This window comes from Sinocyclocheilus rhinocerous, unplaced genomic scaffold (assembly GCF_001515625.1).
Source record: "Sinocyclocheilus rhinocerous isolate Xijiao unplaced genomic scaffold, SAMN03320098_v1.1 scaffold50, whole genome shotgun sequence".
NCBI classification, from domain to species: domain Eukaryota; kingdom Metazoa; phylum Chordata; class Actinopteri; order Cypriniformes; family Cyprinidae; genus Sinocyclocheilus; species Sinocyclocheilus rhinocerous.
This window is the reverse complement of record NW_015641057.1, coordinates 777353-787487: the sequence shown is the minus strand read 5'-3', so window position 1 is coordinate 787487 and position 10135 is coordinate 777353.

Sequence of the window (10135 nt, the reverse complement as noted above, 5' to 3'; positions counted from 1 at the left end):
GATTTTAAGAATTTTAAGAAAGATGCTTGTGTTCCCCAGTGAAAAAATAAATATACTTAAATGTATTTGAATTTCATGCTATTCATGATAATGTACATATTTATGTACTTAATAAAAATACCCATTTTGTACTTAATGCACTTTAATTGTGCGGAAGTAGTGCTGAAGTCCAATTATAGACATAGTATATTTGATTGTGCTAAAGTGGAACTATTGCAAGTATACTTCAGGTGCACTTTAAATATCTTGCATTTAAAGACCGATATTATTCAAACATCAGACAATCCTTTTTAAAAGTGACAAACACATTTTAGACTTAATATTAAGAAATGTGCATTGTGCACAAGTAGTAGGCCTACGCCAAATAAATGTAATTATAATTTTTATATCAGTAAGTCTCGAGTAAATATGTTAAAGGTGCAATAGGTGATTGTCTTAAGAAACATTTTTTGTTATGCTGGTTGAAAGTCTCTTCACATCCCGATAGCAATCATTAAGTTAAGTGGTCTAAATGTATTTGTCTGTATTTATATATTCTGTGGAAGGCGTAGGACCAAGAAATGTTCGTCCAATCAAAACGCTGGATCCGAGCGTTTTAACTGGCTTTCCTACCTGCCTGTCAACGTATGTTTAGCATACCTCTGCGCACCCGGTTCACGCAGACAGGACTCGTCATCAGCGCGTTCACGCACGCTGTGCAGACAGAGCGAGAATGGCAGACAAACATCAACAACCCGATCTTCCTTCCTGGTATTGTAGTACTTTTAAAGTTTTCTCACCGGTGAATGACACATGATGTAGCCCAGCGGTTCCCAATTCCAGTCCTCGCGCATGTGGCTAAAGTTAGCATTTTCCAAGATCTCCTACTGCACCTTTAATAGATTTGAACTATACTTAGTATGAAATAAATGTATTTTAAATATATTACTTTTTTTACTAGGGTTGCCATGCAGAATGTTCTCCAATCACATGTAACTGACCCCTGACATGTAATGAGGTTCGAAAAGAACAAGAAGAACCCCTGCACAGCAGCTTCCTAACCTCTCCAGATCCCTTTCCGTAACTTGAGCAGGATGTCGGTGAGGACCTCCGCATCACTATCAAGTCTGCTTATACAGATGCGGATTTGTATATTTATGAAGTTTGGATCCATCCAGCTCTAGTTCTATCATGACATCGCTGGAGGGGAGACGAGAAGTGCCGCTCTATTGTAGTGACACCACAACACGCCATACAACAATGTGCCACAGGGACTTCTCTCTCTCTCCTGCTGTCTGTGTTTTCCTGCGTTTACTTCTCTCCTCCTCATTGTTTCCTGTTTTCCCTCCATCCCCGCTTTCTTTCGCTCTTTCATTTTTCTAGCATAGCCCTCTCCTCCTTCTTTCCTGTGCTTGCCCACAGACCTGCTGCTGTCAGTTTGGTAAAGCGTGGCCTCAATGAGCCATGGTGACTCACTGTGTGTGTGTGTGTGTGTGTGCGTGCGCTCATCAATCTAGAATGGAGAAACAAATAGGGTTTTTTTTTCACTGATCTCCCTCCTGCCCTGTGAGATCTTCCAGGCGACTGTCAGAACACTCCTGTGTCATTCATGCCCCCTTAAGCAAACACACGGGCGCATGTGTGTGTGTGAATGAGTGTGTATGCTGACATGTTTCCAAGTGCATGTTCTCATGTGTGAATTGTTCATCGTGGAAAGACAATGAATTTTGCCATGTGTGTTTGGTAAGTGAAATTAGAGGCGTAACGAGCAGCGCTGTGAAGTGATTGCACAGGGAGTTACAGACAAATGTTGCATCGCTGTACAACCACAGAACACAAACTGCTCTGACATTCGTTTATTTCTCAGAAACATTTACTTCTCGCTCATCACCTATTCATTCAGTTCTCGCTCTCGCTGTGGCTCTAGTATCGCACCCTCTGCGGCCGTGTACACACGACAAAAATAACTGGAGTACATTTTACAAGAAAATACTGTTTCATTCTTCAATTTTATGTTTAAGTCTGTTATTTGTCATTTCTTTGTATTTATTTGTGAAATTCACTAGCAATTTTTGAGCGTTTTTTTTTTTAAGTAAACCCTTCACCAATTTTCTTCAATTATTTATTATATAAATATTATTATTTGGTAATTATTAGCATGCATTCTTTTAAATAAAATTTGAAGCAGAAATATGTCACTGCATTATTAACTCTTTTTTTCAGTTCGGATGAATACACACTACACAGATTTAATGAAACTTAAAAGGTGAATTCATTTCATAGAAAGCAGCTATCAGTCTGCAATTAACCAAACCTTTAGACTTCAATTATGAAACACAATAGAATTTGCAAATCATTTACAAGAACATTCTTTCAAAAATTATCACAAAAAAACTAACATTTGTGCATACATTCTTGCAGTCTTATTCTAAATTTTTTATTTTTTTTTCACAAGAATTGTTTTGCAGTTCTTTTTTTTTTACCAAATTTTACATTCCACACATTCACAGCCTATTATCAAAGCTCACACGGATACTTTGAGGCAACATAAATTACTGAAATTCATGTTTATTTTGAATATTCAAATTTCAGATTGTCGCTATACACTATGCAAATTCCACAGGTGTGTCCAAGTTACTTTTATAATGCATATGCATGATTTGAAGCTTAAAGCAGAGCACCGAAAATGCATTAAATTGTATATATTTAAAAGAAAAATGTAGAAATGCCAAACTTGTCAACATACACCGAATAGCACTCCAGATCTGTCTAAACAAGCACTCATTAATAAAGAATGAAGCCCGTTTTAAATATAGCACTTCATTCCTGTCTCTCTCTCTCTCTCTTTAAAAGTGCTTGTGGATTACAGAGAGCTTTCAGCACCATGGAGAGCTCCAACAGCCACAATCCAATGAGAGAGGCATCTGATTATGAGAGGACATCTCCAAACATGCCTTTTATCACCTGCTTTTGTATGAGTGCGTGCATTTGTGCCCATATTGTGTGTCACTGTTTAACGGAGTGTACATCCTTTAGTTTGTGCTTGTATCTCAGTGTGTATGCATGTATGAGTGTGTGTGGTGGACGTTGACAGCACACCAGGTGTCCCCTCGGCAGGGGCTCCACGGTAAACATCAGTAAACAGCGAACCTGCTGACGAGCTCTGACCTTATCCACTCCTCTAAACTCCATCCCTGCATCCCTCCGTCTCCCTGTACGCATGCATGCTCCGCATCTGTCTCTCCTCAGCAGGGCAACTCCAATATTCATCTGCCCTCATTTGTCAAAGGTAGGATGAATCCTTTATGCAGAGCAGAGGAAATGTGTGTGTGTGCCCTATGGCAGAACAAAAAAAAAATCACAAATGATGAAGCAAAATGAATGAATGAAAGGTAAAAAATGAAATAGAGTGAGAATAGAAGAATAGAAAGAAAGAAAGAAAGAGAGAGATGACTCACAAAATTTGATTTTTAGTTAATATATTTAATAGAATAGTTATTTAGTATAATATAATTACTTCTTCTGGAAATTCAAACCCAAATGTTTTAAATATTGCATAACCATGAAGTAATGTCTATTTTTAAATAGTCTTTCAATTAAAATACTTAAACTTTTAACTTAAATGTTTTTAAAAGTTCTGGAAAATTCTGGAGTATTCATAAATTAATTATATTTTTCATGACAAATGTCTGTAATCAGTAAAAAAAACAAAACAGCATATACATCTCTCTGTGTATATACACTATATTTTATAGTAAATTATTTTTAAACTGCTATATATAATACTCAGATATAGTTTATAAAACTAAAAAAAATATGTAAATATTAATAAATATGGGGTATTGTATATTATGTTATGGTTTATATTATTTAATTATTTGGGCATGGTAGCAGAGTATGCAGTAATCTGTACTATACTGTAGTAACATGATAATATTGTTTTTTATTTAATTTTATAATATGTGCCATAACATGTTTTCTGGACATATGTTTCCTAATTTCATGGTAATACTATGGTCTTCTGGACTTATAAATACATTTATTTATAAATGTATAAATAGACTTGTATAAATCTATTTATTTATATAAATAAATAGGATTTTTAATTAATATATTTAACATCATATAGTTATTTAGTCATTTTTCCTGGAGATTAAAACCCAAAATGTTTTAAATATCACTTAACAATGAAATAACATCTACTTTTAATAATATACTTATAAAAAAAGTAAAGATTTTATATAGTGTAAATAGTAATATACTGTATATGGGGTATGTTATGTGCCATAATTATACCATGTTAGTGTTTTTTGGGACCTGTAGATGTACATGTAGCATGATAATATTGTTTTTTGAATATGGTGCCATACTCATAACATGTTTCGGTAGCACTTTAGTATAGGAACCAATTCTCACTATTAACTAGTTGCTTATTAGCATGCCTATATTGGCTGTTTATTAGTACGTATAAAGCACATATTCTGCATGACCATATTCTACATCCCTAATCCTATACAATACTTAACAACTACCTTGCTAACAATTAATAAGCAGCAAATTAGAAGTATATTGAGGCAAAAGTTGGTTGTAGTTAATGGAATTAGAGCGAGAAGTGTTCCTCCCAGTAGAGACAAGGTAATCTTGGCTTACCAACCTCGACCAAATTAGATAAATTGACCCTCACCTTTGTAAAGATTCATTTGTCTGTTTACTCGGATGCTGAGAGAGCCTGGAGAGCAGGAAGGTCAAACCCTCAACCCCTGTGTGGATGCCAGCTGTCTGATAGAGTGAGACAGACAGACACAGAGAGAGAGAGAGAGAGAGACAGCTTCACTCGGAGGGGAAGTTTAAGCTAAAGGTAAAGGTAAGGATGGATGGATGGATCAGCAGGTCTACTTGACCCCCCGATTAGCTGAGCTCGCTTTAATTAGCGCTGAGCTAAGTGCCAGTAATTAGCCGCATTGTGTCACCTGCCAGAGGCCCTGCACCATCGCAGCACATGTTGCTATGGCTACCAGAGGACAAGAATGGAGGGGCGGCGGAAAGAAAACTAGAGGAGAGGAAGAGAGGAAGAGAGCAAGAAAGCGCCAACGTTAGGCATGATCCAAACAAAAACAGCATGCGGCGAGGACACGGATGAAGATTTGTTTTCCCGTGAGAAAGTCCATTAGAAAGTACTAAAGATTAATAAATGGCGTAAAAATCACTCATGCGTGAAAGGCTGGTAAACCAATGTACAAAATAAAGGCGAACACCATGAACTCAACCTTTTAGTGATGCTTAAAAATGCTTTAGAGTTCTGACATCATTTATCATTCAAAAATGACACAATGACACATACATGGTATGATGCACGACAACAAACTTCCTTGAATAGCGCAGCATTTTTCAGTAGTTACTTAAAGAATGTTCCAAGGTCTAACTAGATTCCTGAAGGAAGTATCGGTTTGCAAAGGAGAGGCAGAATAGTTCAAGGTAAATTTAGGTTTTGGGTTTTGTTCCTTTGAAACTGAAAGATACAGTTTCCAGTCACCATTGCTCAGTATCTTAGAGATGGTGAAATGCAAAGAATCGTGTTGAAACCAAGTATGCAAAAACGGTATACATCATTATGTTATGTTAGGATTTACAAAAGCACTGTAAAAACACGTTTTATGTACTGTTGATCAATATACTGTACTGTACTATATGATCTCATTATGGTTATATTTTTGAGGGGTTTATGCCTTTTTTGTTAATAGGACAGTGGGGATATGATAGGAAAGCATAGGGCAAAGCGAGGGAAATGGGATCGGCAAAGTACAACAGCAGAAACTAACGCTCTTGTACTTTGTACATACAATAAATTACACATTGTTCCTTAACTGTGCCTCAACAATTGTACCACTGAAATATAATTTGTTTTGCTAAAAAAAATATGAAGACCAAAATATCAAAACTAGTGCGAGGGAAAATATGTGAATGTATAATGCAGGTTGTTTCTCGTTCGTGACCCTCAACCTTCAAGATTTTGAAGGATGAAAATGACAGGAGCTGCTAAATAAATGAGCTGCAAACTTCTCAAACAGGAATGGTGTTGAGGGAGCTGCATGGAGACTGACTTCAATGTCTTTCTTGATCAAACAAGGCCCTCTGCTGGTCATGCAGAAGCCACCGGAAGCTCTCTCCTCCACATCACGAGTAGACACGCCCCTTATTGCTGATTGGCTACAAGTTTGTTTTGCTATTCAGCCCGAATCAGTTGCCGAATCAGTTTTCTAAAGTGTTTTTGAAAAATCACATACCCTGCCTTTAATCTGTTTACACTTTTAGGTCCCCCCAAAATATGGACACATAAGTCACAGTTAAAAATGTATCAATTTCAAACGATCTAATCAAGTGACAACTACAAAAACATGATTTTGCCTTTAACTTTTAGCCAACTGGTTCAATAGTCATAGTGGATATATATATCAATATGACCCACTAATGTTTGACAAACAGAAAGAGCCAAAATATTTTATGTCTTCATTTTGAACAGTATTGTTATATCATCTAAAACCACACAAACTTAGTTGTGTATTTTTTTCCTTGATGAGTGCATCTCATATACTATATTTCTTTAAAAAAATACACATTTGGGGTTGGCAAGATTGTGTTTAAGAACTATTTTATGTACACCAAGATTGCTATTTTTTTATCAAGAAAAATTTATAATATTGCTACATAATTTTAAAACTTAAAACAACTGTTTTCTCATGTGAATATATTGTAAAATGTAATTTTTTCCTGTCATAAAGCTGAATTTTCAGCACCATTACTCCAGTCTTCAGTGTCACATGATCCTTCAGAAATCATTCCATTATGCAGCTTTGCTGCTCAAAAAACATGATGATTATTTTTTGATTATTGATTCATGATGATTATACATTTTTTAGGATTATTTTATAACGTTATGAATGTCATTTCTCTAGTGTAAATTACACTTAGATTTTTTTTTTAGAATGCAAAGACATTTATTTAAAATGTTGTTCAAGCAACCAATACTTTCTAGATTCACTGTATACATCTACAATTCCTTTTAAATTACAGCTTTGAGATGGAAGACTATCAAACATTATTCTGAAAGTTCTTCAACAACAGTAAACGCACTCTTTTGAGCCAGATCTTAAGTAGTCAAAAGAGACATTACACTTGTTGTGCATGCACACACACCTCCTCAAAAACAAATTCATGGCAACGAATGTGCAGGGTAGATAGAAAAGAGAGACAGCAACTATGAGCTGTCCGAAAAACAGCGAGAAATGTGCTTTTTCACTGCAGTGGGAGAGAGGCGTTATGTGGGCCTCCTCGGAGCCCAGCTGAGGCAGAGTAACAGGGTTTGTCCTGCTGACGTCAGAACAGTCCGTGTAAACACCGCAGTCTCTAGGGAAGGAAACAGAGAGAGCAAAAAATAGCGAGAGAGTGGAGGGAGAGCGGGCCACCTAGCAACCCCTCGTCCTGCTGCCATGGAGAGCAGAGGAGACAAACCTATAGGAGAGTGGAGATGATGCAAGCACTGGGCAAACTCAGGGATTCCCTCATCTGGGGTTCGCACCAGCCCACGTCCCAGGAATCACCCCACACACCGCGGGACTGCAGCAGTAATGAGATTCAATTACTGCAGAGCCTTATGTAACCAGCTAGGGACATGTTTTCACCAGTGTGCACACACACACACACACACTTTCGGTCACGCAAACACATGACAAATGCAGTGGAACACAAGCACTTAGAGTTAATATTAAAAGCACTTTGTAAGTATAAAAACAAAGGCATTCTGTAAAAGAAGCTGCTATCTTTGCACACAGAAAAGTGCTATAATTAACGTAACATGTAACGTGTCATGTGAAGCTAATGTGTGCACTTGTGAGACAAACACGACTTGAAATGTGCCTGACTGAATGCGCCATTATTCATTATTTCACTTTCATTCTGCTTCTTTGTTTATTTGCACAGTTAAACCGGTTTTAATTGGTAAAGATAATTAGCTTTCTCATTACAGAGATGTGAGATACACACCATCAATAACATTCATTACTGCTCACTAAAGCTCTTGCTGCATGTCATTATCGATTAACTCCCTCAGTTTACAAAATGATATTATTGGATGACTTGCTCCACCTAGTGACATTACTTAGTATTAGTCGGTGATAATATATCTATTAAAACTTGCACATAACCACTATAGCCTTAAAGGGTTAGTTCACCCAAAAATGAAAATTCTGTCATTAATAACTCACCCTCATTTCGTTCCAAACCAGTAAGACCTCCGTTCATCTTCGGAACACAAATTAAGATATTTTTGATGCATTCCGAGAGCTCTCTGACCCTCCCATAGACAGCAAGGGTACCACGATCAACGTCAAGAAACGTAGCAAGGAGATCGGTAAAATAATCCATGTGACATCAGGGGTTCAACCGTAATATTAGGAAACTACGAGAATACTTTCTGTGCGCAAAAGAAAAAAAAACGATTTTATTCAACAGTTCGTCTCCTCCACGTCACCCTAGCGCCATTTTGGAGAGTATTCACTGAACGCAAACAGCGTATGCTGTTCTGTGTCAGCTGTGTCACGCGGATACGTTGCTTTCGTTTAAATCGGGTTAGTTCACCCAAAAATGAAAATTCTGTCATTAATTACTCACCCTCATGTCGTTCCAAACCAGTAAGACCTCCGTTCATCTTCGGAACACAAATTAAGATATTTTTGATGCATTCCGAGAGCTCTCTGACCCTCCCATAGACAGCAAGGGTACCACGATCAACGTCAAGAAACGTAGCAAGGAGATCGGTAAAATAATCCATGTGACATCAGGGGTTCAACCGTAATATTAGGAAACTACGAGAATACTTTCTGTGCGCAAAAGAAAAAAAAACGATTTTATGCAACAATTCGTCTCCTCCACGTCACCCTAGCGCCATTTTGGAGAGTATCACTGAACGCAAACAGCGTATGTTGTTCTGTGTCAGCCGCACCACACGGTTACAAAACCATCTCTAAAGAGTTTGGACTCCACAAATCCACAGATTGTGTACAAATGGTGGAAATTCAAGACCACTGTTACCCTCCCCAGGGGTGGTCCACCAACAAAGATCACTCTATAAGCAAGAAGTGCAATAGTCCGCAAGGTTGCAAAGGAACCCAGGGTAACTTCTAAGCAACTAAAACACATTCTCACATTGACTAATGTTGATGTTCATGAGTCCATCATCATCCTACAAGCTGTTGTGCAGGACTGATCAGCAGTTACAAGAAACTTTACCTGGAGTTATTTGCTGCAAAATGGGGTCACACCAGACACTGAAAGCAAAAATTCACATACTTTTGCTACTCACAGATGTAACACTGGATCATTTCTCTCGATATGTAAATGAAAGTATATATTTTGTCTCATTTATTTAACTGGGTTCTCTTGGTCTACTTACAGGACTTGTGTAAAAATCTGATGACCTTTTGGTTCATGTTTATGTAGAAATAGAGAAGATTCTAAAGAGTTCACAAACTTTCAAACACCACTGTGTGTGTGTGTGTGTGTGTGTGTGTGTATATACAGGTGCATCTCAATAAATTAGAATGTCGTGGAAAAGTTCATTTATTTCAGTAATTCAACTCAAATTGTGAAACTCGTGTATTAAATAAATTCAGTGCACACAGACTGAAGTAGTTTAAGTCTTTGGTTCTTTTAATTGTGATGATTTTGGCTCACATTTAACAAAAACCCACCAATTCACTATCTCAACAAATTAGAATACTTCATAAGACCAATAAAAAAAAACATTTTTAGTGAATTGTTGGCCTTCTGAAAAGTATGTTCATTTACTGTACATGTACTCAATACGTGGTAGGGGCTCCTTTTGCTTTAAACCAACCAAAGACTTAAACTACTTCAGTCTGTGTGCATTGAATTTATTTAATACACGAGTTTCACAATTTGAGTTGAATTACTGAAATAAATGAACTTTTCCACGACATTCTAATTTATTGAGATGCACCTGTATATATATATATATATATAAACACACATTGACATGGGACACGTCCAGTGTACAAACTAAGCAACTTGAACATCCAAAAGGTAGTCAAACAAATGGTTTCTTAAAAGTATGCTTTTTATTTACAAAAAAAAAAAAAAA